The 15823-nt window shown below is 39.6% G+C and overlaps 1 long non-coding RNA gene across 1 annotated transcript in view; it reads right to left on the bottom strand.

Annotated features, from left to right (window-relative positions):
- Positions 1–365: 365 nt before the first annotated feature.
- The window catches only part of LOC121394683, a 54505-nt gene continuing 39047 nt past the window's right edge, over positions 366–15823 (bottom strand). Inside the window, exon 2 of the long non-coding RNA XR_005961928.1 lies at positions 366–472. This is a non-coding gene — a long non-coding RNA (uncharacterized LOC121394683). The remainder of the gene's footprint in view (positions 473–15823) is intronic.

The raw sequence follows: 15823 nt of genomic DNA, 5'->3' as shown, positions 1-15823 counted from the left end.
ATATTGACGGGGACAAGGAACAACAGGAAATCAGAAGGCCATACCAACAGGGGCAATGAACAAGAAAATCCTACCAAAAAGACCTTGTCTTTGAATAATGGTAATGGAATTTAAGCTCCCAGTGCTTGAAAAAGTAGATTGTGATGAAAGACTATGAAATATAATCTTAGCACCAGTACTAAATCAGACTATAGTTCAAAAGTACAAACTTCAGTGAATGGATTGGGTCAGTATCAGATAGTGTTGGTATTTTATCTGCCAAGGGAAAACCTACAAAATCAAATGCTAAAAGATCGAAATTTAAACATCAACATTTTTTAAAAAGGTAATTTAGTTACTTAATAAACAAACCGAACACAATTTCCTAGATTGTAGCAGATTTATTAAAGGACAATGAAATCATAAAACATTGTGGTGGGGGAGGGCTTCTCATTTTTTAGGTACCCCATTGAGCAGCTCTTTTTGTGCCATTCTGAAAAACAAAGAAAGATGGAAATAAGCCTAAACTCATCTAATAATTTCCTACATTATTATCTGTTTGCAAACACTTTCATATTAGTAATGATTGCAACATTCTCATTAAAAAGCAAAATCAAAAGTATACAAAATGTTCAAAAGTAAAGTTGGGTGACTACTGAAACACTGGTTCTCCTTAGTAAATGTTTATATGAATAAAAATTATATTAACTTGTAAACTGTATATAAAATTTCCAGTATTATCAAAACTAGCACCCTTTGCTCCACTAAAATTTGTCATGTACACCATGTGTTCCAGCAATAACACACACATACATATCATAAAGGGCAACGTGGTTTCCAGTTAAATTTTCAAATTAAATATAACTTGTATTGTGATTAAGCCAGCAAAAAATGTTCCTTGTGCTTTTCTGAGATTACACTATGTAACTGAAGGGAACAAGTAAGTGAAAAAAAATATACTGTAGAATTTTCTGCAAAACTGGCAATCCTGATTTCATTATTATTTTGAAAATACATAAATTCATAAACTATCAGCATCCAGAGGGACATCAACAAATGTACACATGCAAAGACTGCAAAAAAGACATTTTCATCCTTTGCTACTTTACTTTATTTGCAAGAATTTATGAATGCAAGAATATGGAAATAGAATATGACAAATTCAGTGATATAATTTTTTGAATTTATGTTACTTTCCTAAATCAAGAAACAGTAATACATGCACGTATTTGCTAATCTAATGACTTCAGATAAATCATGTATTAGCATTACTGCAAATAGAATATTCCAAACACATTTCTTATTAATGCTCTATGTATATCACAAATGATACTGGTTACGCTACTGTTTATGCATATTATTAGGCTTGTAAAACAGATATGTGTTTTTTCTCTCTTTACACTAAAGAGATTCACTAATTTACTATTTGAATTATTTTTCTGATAAATCGTATTACATTTTACCTTTGATCAAGATGTGAATGTGTGTAAATTCTGCAGTATATATAAATCATTTTAACTGAAAAAAAGTTTGATTGTATTCTGAAAAAAAGTCACTGGATTGCACTGTACCTCACTTGGCCCAGTCCACATAACAAACAAAAGGTGAGTATAAGTCACATAATTGCAGATGAGAAACTGCTGCTATTTTTTTTTTAAAAGATTTTATTTAACAATTTTCTGTTTAACAAGACAAACATTTGCAATGTGATTGTACTGTCTCACATCAGTACAATCACATTGGGTCCGTAAGCACACAATTCTAGACAAATAGTTACTACAAATATTTCATAGCTGCAGAGAGGGAGAATCAGGCATCACCCACAGTTACACTCGTGGAACTACAGTATCCGGCAAGTCAATCCAGTCACCCCATATTGCCCGAAACTTACCAGGGCAACCCCTAGCTAGATACACTGTTTTTTGCCATGGCAGAACATCATTAATCAAAGATTTCCATCTGGCTAAAGTAGGGGGAGCAGTATCTTTCCACGCGAGAATAATGGCCTTTTTAGCAAAATATAGCATTTGCAGATAAAACTGCCTACGGTACGGGGGAAGGGTGAGAGGTTCGATAAGTCCCATGAGACAAAGTTCCGGAGAGAGGATATTGGGAAGTGCAAAATTTTCCTGAATAAAACCCAGGACCTTCCCCCAATATCTCTGCATGTGAGTGCACTCCCAAAAGACATGGTACAAAGTTCTCGCCTCAGTCCCACATTTGTAACATGTGTCCGGGGTTCCTGGATATATCCTAGCAAGTCTATGAGGGGTCAGATACGTTCTATGAAAGAATTTAATCTGAATAAGCCTGTCCCTATTCGAGATATTGACTATTGGAATTTGCTCCAAGACCTCACTCCATGCCTCCACATGTAGTCCTGGAATATCAGCCTGCCATTTTAAACGCACCCTCTCTAGGTGGGAGTCCAAGGGTTTTAGCAAAATAGCGTATATCCAAGAGACCACTTTCTGCAGCCCAGGTCGTCTCAGGTATCGTTCAAGGGAGCACTGCGTAATATTAAGGGGTCTAGCCTGAAACTGCATTTGAAATGTATGACTCAGTTGTAAATATCGGAAAATCATTCTAGCTGGTAGTTGAAATTCCTCTTTAAGGACTGGGAAAGCCTTAAGCTGCCCACCCTCAACAATTTGAACCAGATACTTAACACCCAAAGAGGCCCAGAGTCCGGCATCAGGAAGCTGTTTAAAGTGGGGAAGTTTTGGGTTCTCCCAGAGGGGGTGCCCGGGGACCATGTTCCGGTTGCGGGTATAGCTTCTTCATATACACATCATAGATCTTCATGACCGGAGTCATGGAGGCGGTGCATGGAAGGCAGAGTGCGGACCCCTGTATAAATGATTAGCCAATGCCTCCAGCGAGGAGCACTCGCCGCCTCCACCATCAGGGCAGGATTATTCAATCAGGCACTAGCACCAGTGAGCATACACAGTTGAGAGGCATGATAATAAAGCAAAAAATTTGGCAGTGCCAGACCACTTTCAATGTTGGGGGATTGAAGAGCTGCTAGGCTAACGCGGGGACCTTACCGCGCCCAAATGAAGGAGCTGGTAACTTTGTCTATTTGTTTGAAACCAGCTTCGGGGTAAATAATTCGGGGCATTGTGCATCTATACAGGAATTTCGGCAGGAAAATCATTTTGACAATGTTGGCTCTCCCCACCAAAGAGAGAGGCAAATTGACCCAGGAGGTTAGTTTTCCTGCGATAAGTCCTGGAGAACCGGTTCCAGATTGTCCCGTATATAATTAGCCGGGTCTCTAGAGATAAGTACACCCAAGTATTTAAACGAGGTGGTCCATTTTAATCTAGATGGAATTCGGTCCTGAGTGGCAATTTCATCAATCGGAAAGACAGTGGATTTTTCCCAATTTACTCTAAGCCCCGAGTAAGTCCCATACTCATTCACCACATCGAAGCAGGGTGGAGCAGAGAAGCCTCAGGATCAGCCAATACACCAACATGTTCATCGGCATAGAGGGATGTCTTTTCTTCTAGCTGGCCCTTCAGCAAACCTACAATTTCCTTATTGTTACGGATTTGAATAGCTAGGGGCTCTATAGCGAGAGGGCATCCCTGCCTCGTACCTCTACGTAGCTCGAAGATCTGTGAGAGATATGAGTTAACTCTGACTTGGCCCACAGGCGACTTGTATATCGCCTTCACCCACCTGATAAAGCCATCCCCAATGCCAAAGCGGGCCAGCACCTCCCAGAGGTAAGCCCACTCGACCGTGTCGAATGCTTTGGCCGTATCAAGGGAGACTACGACTCTGGAGCCCGTATTGTCATGATGAGTTTGTATATTTGAATATAAGCGTCTAATGTTAACATCAGTGGCTCTCCCTGGCATAAAGCCAGTTTGGTCAGGGTGGATAAGATGCTCAATAACCAATTTAAGTCGGGAAGCAAGAACTTTGGTGAAGATCTTGACGTCTACATTAAGCAAAGAGATGGGGCGGTAAGAGTCACAGCATTGATCAGGCCTGCCTTGCTTTAAAAGAACCGCTATTACTGCCTGAGTACAAGAGTATGGAACTTCACCCGTCTCCGAGGTGGTATTCCAGAGAGAGGCAAAGAATGGGAGCAAAGAGATTTGGTATTTGCCTTATATACCACTCAACTGGCAGACCATCAGGGCCTGGGGACCTGTTATTCGGTGAAAGCTAGCTATCGCTTCACGCAATTTCCTCCTTAGTTATAGGGGGCATCTAGGGCTATTGCTTGTTCCAAAGTCAATTTAGGAAATGGTATGGGAGCTAAGTATTCCGGTATCCCTGAGCTGGAAGTCATTCTAGAGCCATACAAGTCCTTATAGTACTCGCCAAAGGCATTCGCTATATCTTGCGGGTCTTGTATCTCGTCCCCCGAGGGCAGGACTAACCTAGGGACAGCAGTCACTTCGTGCGGCTCCTTGACCAACATCGCTAATAATTTTTCCACTTTTATCCCCCCTATCGTACCAAGCTGCCCGTCTGTTTATTTCGAATTGGGAAAATTTATCAGTGAGCAAGAGATCAATGTTTCTTTGCGCAAACATCATAGCCGTTCTGTGGGATAAACTGTCTTCCCGACTGAGGTTTCCCTCCGCTGTTTGAAGCTCAGATTTGGCTTTGTCGAGACCCATCTCCATTATATTACGTTCCCTTTTAATGAGGGAGACATAGGTTCCCCTGGCCCAGGCCTTACAGGTATCCCATACTACTATGTCCCTGGCTGTACCCGTGTTAGTGTCCCAAAATTCAGTGAGCAGATGCTGGAAACTATCCTGAATGGGCTGGTTATGTACCCACTTAGGGGCCAACCGCCAACTGCGCACCTGCCCAGGCCCTGGAAAAGCAAGAGTTAGTTGAAGGGGTGCATGGTCGGAGCAAACCCGGGGCAGGTATTCAGCCGAAAGCGTGAGACGAAGAGCCTCTTTGTTAACTAGTGCTAAGTCTATACGGGATAAGGCCGAAGTTGCTATAGTGAAACAGGAATACTGGCGAGCAGTGGGATGTTTAGATCTCCAAACATCTGATAACCCAGCCTTCCCTATCCAATTGGGGAAAATCAAGGTATCATGAGGCAAGGCCCTAAGCCTATCCATAGAGGGGTCAGGCATTAAAATCCCCTAACCACATTGTCGGGTATGACCCCATAGCAGCTATACGAGTCAGGACTTCATCTAAAAGTGTCACGGAGAAAGGGGGAGGAACATACACATTAACAATTATAAAACAATAGCTAAATAATTGACATTTAATGGCTATATAACGACCCTTGGGATCTGTGTGCAGATCCGCCACCCCAAGACCCATGCCCTTTCTAGTGAGAATTGCACCCTCCCGGTATCCACCCTGAACATGGGGATACATTCGTCCTATAACTACAAACCTTCCCTTGGAGAGTCCTGGCCGCTGGCCAACCTTTTGTAATGAAAAAAAAAAAAGGACAAAAAAGTCTCTGTACGCGTAAAATCACTGCGTGAGGAGCTCCGTCTCTGAACCTCGTGTATCAGTAGCTACCCACTCACACCCCAACATAGGGACCATAATCCAGGAATACCGAGCAAAAATAACAAGGCGAAAACTGAGAAAAACAACCCACCTCCAGCTTATGTAAGAGGAGTGCCAGAACAACGGTAAGGCCCTAATAGTCTGACTAGTCCCGACACAAAGGCCCCAACAGTCAAGCGGCTCTCGGAACCAAAGTTAGGGGGGGAAATCCGCCCGGGTAGTTGGGCATTAGCAGAGGAACAAAAAACAATACGACCTGAGTGGAGAGTCCAACTGAGGTAGGTGCCGACTCATCAAGGAGGGGGAGGAGGCCGGTGTTCTAGCCATTGGATAATCTCTCTCGGGTTGTCGAAAAAGAGAGCCTTTGCCCCATCCAGAATCCTCATCTTAGCTGGATAGAGCATAGCATACTTGATCCCTTTATCACGTAGTCTGCGGCGTGCTTCCACAAAGGTTCCTCTTTTCTTCTGTATCACAAGAGAGTAGTCCGGGTACAAGGATACTCTTGCGTTTTGATAGAGAATTTCACCTTTTTCCCTGGCCACTCTGAGGGCTGCATCTCTATCCCTGTAATTGAGCAGCTTCATAATCAGAGTTCTTGGCGGTGCCCCAGGGGGTGGCTTCCTGGCGGGAATACGGTGCGCCCGTTCCACCACAAAATGCTGCGAGAAAGCGTCAGCTCCAAGTGTCTCTTTGAGCCACCCCTCCACAAAGTCTTCCACCTTTGCCCCTTCACAGCCCTCCGGCAGGCCCACAACCCTGAGGTTAGAGCGGCGGTTACGATTCTCCAGATCATCTATCCTGGCAGCCAAGTCAGCAGACTCCCTTTGTATTTGCTGTAAAGTCTGTGGAAGGGGTCTCACCTCATCCTCCAGTTCTCCCACCCTGCGCTCCACCTCGGTAGTGCGGTCACGAACAGTCTGCAAATCCTGACGCAGGAGGGAGAGATCAATGCGCACTTCTTCTATTTTGGAGGTGAGCATTGCACTGGTGGTCGCCAACGTGGCTGTAAGAGTAGATTTAGATTCTGCTATCGCTTGTAGCAGGAGTTGGGTAGAATGCGGCGTCCGGTCTGCATCAGACGGCGCAGCTAGATGGGAAGCGGGATCTGCGGACTCCATGCTTTGGGACGCGCCGCCATTTTGGGTAGGCCCTCGTGGCGAGGTGGCCGGCTTTGTGTATCCATCAATGCGTTTCTGGGCCGCCTTATGCATTTCCTGGCTCGGGAGGTGTCACCACAGCGAAAGGATCCACAATAGATCTACCCACTGGCGTGGGAACAAGCAGGTAGCAAGCAGGATCAGTGCAGGATTGCGGAGCAAACACGCAGCACGTCTACCTAGTTCGGCATCCCGGCCACGCCCCCTTCGAAACTGCTGCTATTTAAAAGGATTCTGTTTTGATTTTTATGGTGTCGTTTTTATTTCTAAAGTGCACTGTTTACATTATAAATAATTCTCTCTATCAATAAATGTATTTCCTTAGTTGTATTATTGGTGTGTAGGCAGCCATCTCAAGCATGTGCTTTCAGAAAGAGCCAGCACTCCACAATGGAATAGTTTTTAGATAAGATATTGTTTCTCCTACACAGTGTAACTGGAGGAGTTGCAGTGGGACTTGGATATTGACTATTGAAAGCTATTTTTATAACTACCAGGGAGCTGTTATCTGGCTACCTTCCAATTGTTCTGCTGATGGACTGATGGGCTCCTGGGGGAAAGGGAGGGTGTGATATCACTTCAACTTGCTGAGCAGCAGTAAAGAGTGACTTAAGTTTATCAGAGCACATGACCAAGGGCACCTGAAAAACTAAGAACATGTATAGTCCCATGTCAGATTTAAGAATTAAATATAAAGAAATTTGTTTGCTCTTTTGAAAAATGGGCTTTAGTGCAACCTCTGCCTAAGCAGTACTATTAACTGATTAATTTTGGAAAAAAAAACATGTTTTTTATTTGCTTAAATTTAACTCTATGAAAGATGGCCTTCCCATAAATCAGAGCTTTCTGGATAATGGGTTTTCAGACAAGGGAACCTTTACCCCTCTCATTAATGCTTGTGTGCTGTATATTAAAATGTAATATAATAATGCCATATTTTTACCTAGCTAAAATGTTACCATCAAAATAACTCAATAACTTGCCAGACTAACTTAATTTCTTTTTATGAGAAGCTAACCAGGGACCTCGATTCTGGATGTGATTTACTTAGACTTTGCTAAAGTATTTAATACAGTGCCACACAAAAGGTTACTGGTTAAATTAAGGAACGTTGGCCTGGAACATAGTATTCGTACCTGGATAGAGAACTGGCTACAAGATAGACTACAAAGAGCGGTGGTAAATTGAACATTTTCTAATTGGACCAGTGTTGTTAGTGGTGTACCGCAGGGCTCTGTACTTGGTCCCTTGCTTTTCAACTTGTTTATTAATGACCTGGAGATGGGCATTGAAAGTACTGTTTCTATTTTTGCAGATGATACTAAATTGTGCAGAAATATTTTTTCCATGCAGGATGCTGCCACTTTGCAGAGTGATTTATCCAAGCTTGGAAACTGGGCAGCAAACTGGAAAATGAGGTTCAATGTTGATAAATGCAAGGTTATGCACTTTGGCAAAAATAATATAAAAGCAAGTTATACACTAAATGGCAGTGTGTTGGAAGTTTCCTTAAATGAGAAGGATCTTGGGGTTTTTGTAGATAACAAGTTGTCAATTCTGTAATTCTGGGCAGTGTTATTCTGTGGCTACTAAAGCAAATAAAGTTCTGTCTTGCATAAAAAAGGGCATTAACTCAAGGGATGAAAACATAATTATGCCTCTTTATAAGTCCCTGGTGAGGCCTCATCTGGAGTATGCAGTGCAGTTTTGGACTCCAGTCCTTAAAAGGGATATAAATGAGTTAACTGGTTAGAGGGATGACTTAAATTATGAGGGGAGACTGTCAAGGTTGGGGTTGTTTTCTCTGGAAAAAAGGTGCTTGCGAGGGGACATGATTACACTTTACAAGTACATTAGAGGACGTTATAGACAAATAGCAGGGGACCTTTTTACCCATTAAGTGGAGCACCGTACCAGAGGCCACCCCTTTAGACTAGAAGAAAAGAAATTTCATTTGAAGCAACGTAGGGGGTTCTTCACAGTGAGGACACTAAGGTTGTGGAATGCACTGCCGGGTGATGTTATGATGGCTGATTCTGTTAATGCCTTTAAGAATGGCTTGGATGATTTTTTGGACAGACATAATATCAAAGGCTATTGTGATACTAAACTTTATAGTAATTATAGGTATGGGTATATATAATGTATGTGAAAGTATGGATGTATGGATCTGTGTGTGTGTATGGATGCTGGGTTTTCATTTGGAGGGGTTGAACTTGAAGGACTTTGCCTTTTTTCAACCCGATTTAACTATGTAACCAACACTCAAGATTTCACAGACTTGCTAGGGATTCATCAGTTGTTGGGGTCTTTTTTGTAGGAATGGGGTTTTAAGATGCATGCACTATATACGATATTAAAGTGCTGCCATTTTCATCATTTTTAAAGTTCATACAGTATAACAAATAAAAAATAAAACATGCCAAAAAATATCTATTTTTCAATCAATATTGTTTTAATATCACATTTGGAACAACAGTATTCTGAATGCTGGAAGCTACTTTGACTTTTTTTTCAAAAATTTTGAGAAACTGTTTTATATAAGGATATGGGGCTCATTTATCAACACTGGGCAAATCTGCCCATGGGCAGTAACCCATGGCAACCAATCAGATTGCTGCATTCATTGTTCTACTTGCAGCTGGCTTTAAAAAGCAAATCACTGATTGGTTGCTATAGGTAACTGCCCATGGGCAAATTTGCCCGGTGTTGATAAATGAGCCCCATTGTTTATCTACTAATGTTCCTGAACATTTCTTGGGACTCACATGATAGATGAGTTACAGGTTATCTGAAGGATACAGAAAACAGGAACAATAGAGGAAAGCTTACAGGCAAACTACTTTAAACACAGATTTCATGTTATTATACAAAGGGTTCCATATCTTAGTCTAAAGTCTTGTCCCTTAGTATTTGCTTGTTTAACTCTAGAAGCTTTAATATGATTGATGCCTAGACAAGGTGAAATAAATCAAAGCTACTCTATTTCATTGAAAAGAGTCACATTAAAAAAGCAACAGCTGAAATATGCTTATTTGAATATGAAGCTTTGTGCTTAGTAAGATTAAATAAGAACGCATCACATTTTAAAAGAAATTATGTTTGTAGAATCCTTATATCAATCTGATTATAACAAGGGCACTGCAGTTATTTATTTTAATTACACTAGTTCAGACTACTAGTTTCCTAAAGTGGGAGGACACCCCTATAAAGCCTAAGCAAAGTGCTGGTTGCTTTGAAAACTGAACAATTGCACTCAATATTCCCCCCTTTTAGACTTTGTGAATTGGTGGTGTCCAACCCCCATTGTTTAAAGAGGACCTGTCACCCAGACACAAAAAGCTGTATAATTAAAGTCCTTTTCAAATTAAAGATGAAATCCAGTTTTTATTTTTTATTAAAACATTTATAGCTGTTGTAAGCTCATTTAAAAATCTCAGCTGTCAATCAAATATTGTCTGCCCCTTCTCTATGTCTTGGACATAGTGGCGGGACAGACAATTACTTTCACTTTCCATTCAGCACTTCTGAGATGCTACTTCTCTCCACACATAATCCCGTTCTCTTTACCATTTAATTGTGTAGCCAGGGCATGGGGATGGACAGTGTGTCCCCCATTCTGGTGCACAAACAAGATTCTGAGATGATGCAATGCTTGTCTTAATAACAGTGTCCACAAAATGGCCCCTGCCTGCTTGCTATAATTATGAATTCCCAGACTAAAGGAAACAAGATTCAAATAGTTTATATAGTGTAATTAAAGTAATTTTGCTTGACTATGTGATAAAAAGGATTTTTAATAATTTTTGGTTGATGGGTCTTTAAGTGTTCCAATAAGGCTGCATAATTGACAACAGTCACAATTTTGAGGTTGAACTAACACACTCTGTGTTCTAGTTTGAATGGGCTCACTTGATTTGCACTAAGGCTTTCAATAAAAATGGGTACTGACTCTCTTTACTATCAATTGAGTGGATTGACTTTTGCTTGGTCAGCTCTATTTTTTAATTTTAATTGTTAATGATTTGTTAGTATTTATGGAGAATGTATTCATTTTTAGAGGTCTCATTCATTTTCAATGAATTAGATTTTAATGTATATAAATTAGTAGACTGGTCAGTCGCTGATTAATTGGAGATATTGGATATGGAATAAATAGTATTCTAATTCAACGTAATTTTGATTTTCATTCAGAACTTATTTTATTTCAGACCTAAAGGTCCATCTACAGCACAAATTAGTTTTAGGTGCTATTCTGTTGCACAATACCTTTTGAATATATACCTGTCAGAAAAACAGACTGCTTGGTTAGGGCAATGGAACACTGTGCATGCTATCACCTCTCATGATGGTGCTAAAATACCTCAAAATAATACAGGAATCTACGTGTTTAAAATACAGAAGGCAGTATTTTTGCACGAGTATGCAGTTGGCCTGCTTTGAACAGATTCCATGTTTGGTCCTTACAAAGTAGATAATTAGGTTATCACTATACAACCCCCTTCCTTTACCCTTTTGTTTCCTGTAGTCTATTACAACTTTAATCTTATTACCTTACAAGGACCAAAAATGGAGTAGCTGATCCTTGTTTACCTTTTAGCTAAAAAAAAAATAACAAAAACATAGAATTTTCATGATGAAAACAATGGGAAAAAGTTTGTTGAGCACAAGCCTACTCATTGCACTTGTGTTAAAACAAGAAGGTATACTGCCCCTTTAAAATATTTATTTGCAGTAGTAACAGCTGAGGGCAAGATCTTTGAGCTGTTGTTAAATGTGATACATTAGTTGCCAGCGTTATAAAACAGAAAAATAAGGGGCCATTTACAACTCAGGGGGTATGAGTGCAAGTGGAAGAGAGTTCCCTTTGTGGCATTTAACAGCATTTGTGCCCTCCAGAAGTTGCTGCATAGAGAAGCAGCACAGCTCTGTCCTCGATGCCTGCTTATGACTAGCACTTTCTGTTTTACAATGGGATCCAAGAGGCCTTTATCAAAGGGTCAAGGGGGGATACAAGGGGCCTTTATCAAAGGGTCCCCTAGACTTCTGGACCACTGTCAAAGGCCTTTGGAAAGTCTTACAGATGTATTTTCAATGGCAACCTAGAGTGAAACAGATCCCACCATGATTCCCCCCAGGCTTGTGGGTATTTGGCCCCCAAGAGAACCCGGAAATGTTTTTTTTTGCTATATTCCCCACCCAGTTTACAAGTGGAGTCAACCTGGCATTAGGAATGGGGAGAACATACAAACTCCTTGCAGATAGCTAATAGCTGATAATCAAACTTAGGACCCCAGTGCTACAAAGCAGCAGTGCTATCTATGGCTATAATGACTGCACTTTACTAAACCTTTACTATCATTTTAGGAATCATATGTTTTGAGTGAAAAACTAACCAAATGATAATTTATATCCCAATACATGACCTATCTTTTACCTTGAGACATCACTTTGTGACAGGAGGTTAAAGTTAAAGGGGACACTAAATTTGCTTTTTCTAAAAAAAATATTAAACGTTTAGTGAAAGAGAGCTTTGGAAATACAATAGTCAATATTGCAAATCAGAGCAACTATTATTAAGCTTAAAATAGTGCAAATGCGTGTATAACTCAAGGACTTTTCAAATACAAACTCCCTGGAAGCGGTAATAAGGTTTTTAATTTCCTGGTGATATATTCCCTAGCATACTATCACTAACTGCTGAATCTACGTATATATCATATTTTGAACCGGTAACTATTTAACATTAACATAATCTCATTTAATTTATGATGACTTTTAATTAATTTAAAATCTCTTAGGGAGAGAAAGTGAAAGAGTTGGTTAGCCCTCAACCTAAAACATGCAAGCAAGGTTAAAATCCTTTCAGAGCTTTAAGCGAGACTGCTGAAGGCAGACCTCTACAAGAAAGGTCACTTGGCAATGTAGTAGCATTTTTTATACCATGTGGGTTGTATTTCAGAGATATTCACAACTATTGCTGGTATTCTTTTGAAGGTTTTCTTGTAACATCTGACAAAACATGGCTTATGCATTTAATATTACGACATAGATACAAAATAACCCCCTCCAATAATTACAATGCCTGCAGACACCAAGTCTACAACTAGAAAAACTAGGGATGCACCGAATCTACTATTTTGGATTCGGCCGAACCTCCCCCTTCACAAAGAATTCGAACAGAATCCGAATCCTAATTTGCATATGCAAATTAGCAGTGGGAAGGGGAAAACATTTTTTACTTCCTTGTTTTGTGACGAAAAAATATGATTTCCCTCTCCGACCCTAATTTGCATATGCAAATTAGGATTCAGATTCGGCCGAATCCTGCTGTTTAAGGCCGAACCCCGAACCAAATCCTGGATTCAGTGCATCCCTAAAAAAAACAAAGGACCAGTTATTTCCTTTCATTTGGCTCACACTTGAATCCTTTCAAACCCGAATCACATTATCTAAAAACAAGAGCCAGCCCCAAAGGCATGGGAACAGAAAAACACATATATACGGTATATATTGCTTAGGGTGATATAGGGTAATATTGCTATAAATATGACACCACTTGTTGTGCTCAAAGGATTTGATTAACGCCACCACATATGTGTCAATCCCTTTCAATTGCACCACCACCATAGGAAATAAGAAGAAACATTTTTTGGCTTTCCTTATATAAACTTTTTAGGTGGGTACTCACAAACAGAGTTTTTCAACTTGCATACGTATATACAGTAATTATCATAAAGAGCGCTGGCTCTTGTTTTAGATATTATGCAATGGGACAGACTGCATATTGACAATCTTTTTTTTATAAGCAAAGTGTATGCAAAGTGTAAGCAAATTCTTTGCAACCCTGCAGAACAATGTTATAATTTGATGCATTCTTAGGTACAGTATCTCATTGCAGGCTCCCATTGCAGTCAGAATATAAACAGAAGGCACACTGTTACATCCCTGAAATACTCAACAACAAAAATCCCCACAACACTCAACAGCTGTGCTCTGTAGCAAATTCACTCTAGGGGCCCATAATGTTCTACCCAGCTAAGAGATACCTTGCATCTTCCTCCTCATTCCATTTCTGCATTCTTTTATAATTTTCTGGCTAGTCTTTTTTTCTGAAATGGTACTTTTCAGTAACTCACTCCTTTTTGCTCAGTTGTTAGTATTGATTAATGACCTATATTTAAAATGACACCTAAACTAATATTTAACTTGCTGTCTTAGACTTCACAGGTGGCATCTATTTTAAACAAGATCATACATGAATCAAAAGGACATCTGACAACAGCCCACTGAAGGTTTTAATTCTCTGACATATTAGTTAGCATATTGCACCCTGATGGAGCTAAAAATGTATCTCCTAAATCTCTAATGAAGAGCTGAGTGTTCATTTGCATAGAAATTTAACATAAACAGTATGTATATCAATCCATTGCCCATGTAATTAGTTTTTAAACCATTTGCATATTAATTTGTCAGGATCATCACCATCTTACAATAATGCATTTTAGAAGTTTTACCATATACAGTGACATAGAATATTTGCTTTACTCACACTGCTTGTTGTTACTGTTAGTAGAGTTCTTCTCCAGACATATACTAAATGCAAGGGACCTGGGGCATTCTGGATAATGGATATTTCAGTAATTTAGATCTTCATACCTTAAATCTACTAGAAAATTATTAAAACATTAAATAAACCCAACAGGCTGGTTTTGTTTCCAATAAAAAAAATTATTAATTATATCTTAGTTTGGATCAAGTACAAAATACCATTTTATCATTACAGAGAAAAAGGAAATTAGATTTTTTTAAAATGTGGGTTAAAATGGAGTCTATGGGAGAAGGCCTTTCTGTAATTCTGAGCTTTCTGGGAAATAGGTTTCCAGATAATGGATCCCATACCTGTATATAGAGATTAGCTAAAGTGCTAACAAATGTATCAAATTCACCAACCTAATTATGCAAACTCAAGAACCGAAGAACCTTCCAAATGTTTTTTTTCAGTTCAGTGTTTTCAGATTGTTAGACTTTTTTCAATTGTTTTCTACTTTGTATTTTTGACCTTTTTTTTAATAATGAAGTTTAAAGTGTAATGTTCTCTCTCTCTCCCCGGGGTGTCAGGCTGGTAGATCAGTAATCCAGGCACAGACTCTGAACTGTTACATTAGTTAATTAATTTGCTAAGTTAGTTGATAGATTTCTCGCTGCATTTATTAAAGGGGACATATGCTATAATTTTTTGTAGATGTTTTTTAATGTAAAATAGAACATATGAGGGTTTTTTTAGTACCTTTTGGGTCATTTTGTAAAAAGCTGGTCAAAAACTGCTCTTGTTCTGCCCCTTTATGTATTGAAGCATAAAACCCCTGGACTTTCTGCCACCTTTGAACCAGTACCTGTGTCAACAGGTGCAGCAAAGTTGCATCTAAACTAAACTCTAAACTAGCAGTGTTGAAGACCATTCTACTTCCAAAAAAGAGTCACCAGATGCAGTCCAAAAATGTAACAATTACATTTTAGAAACCAAATATTAACTACATGATTTTTTTAAATGGACTGGTTCAGATGGGGGTATGTACTGTATATTTGATTTAAGTGGCAGCTGGCATTAAAACATAACTGTTATAAATTACTGCTAAAAAAACAGTTGCATCTAAAGAATTGCCTGCAGACATCATTTTGACATTGTTATGAATTTCTACTTGAAGTGGATCCCAATGGCTGGTATTGATAGTCAGGCAGTTTCCTAGTAGACAGGTGCACAGAATGTTGCCTGTAACGGTTACAAAGTCACAAGAACTTGAGTGACAGATTACACAACCCAGGCTTTAACATTTTTACAAATGCAACTAATTATATAAACGACCCTTCATTGGGAGAATTCACAGCTGAGAGCAGAGACTTATAGTTCAGCTCATACGGTGCAGGGAAGGCTGCCAGGTGATATTGAGACTGAACACAGAGATTTGATATGAAGGTGCAGCAGCTTACAAACACTTTACTTATACACAGTACCACGAAATTTACAGAGGGGAGGTCACAGAACAAGCCGAGCAATGTGCAGAACTTAGGCAACTAAACCAGGAATTGCTAGCAAAGGAATAATCAGGAAACAGACCAGGTTAAACATGAATAACCAATCAAATAACATGGATTTAGGGATTTTA

The sequence above is a fragment of the Xenopus laevis genome, chromosome 6L, assembly GCF_017654675.1.
Source record: "Xenopus laevis strain J_2021 chromosome 6L, Xenopus_laevis_v10.1, whole genome shotgun sequence".
Classification (NCBI taxonomy): Eukaryota; Metazoa; Chordata; class Amphibia; order Anura; family Pipidae; genus Xenopus; species Xenopus laevis.
Note: the sequence above shows the minus strand (reverse complement) of the source record. Positions and strands in the feature narration are given on the sequence as shown.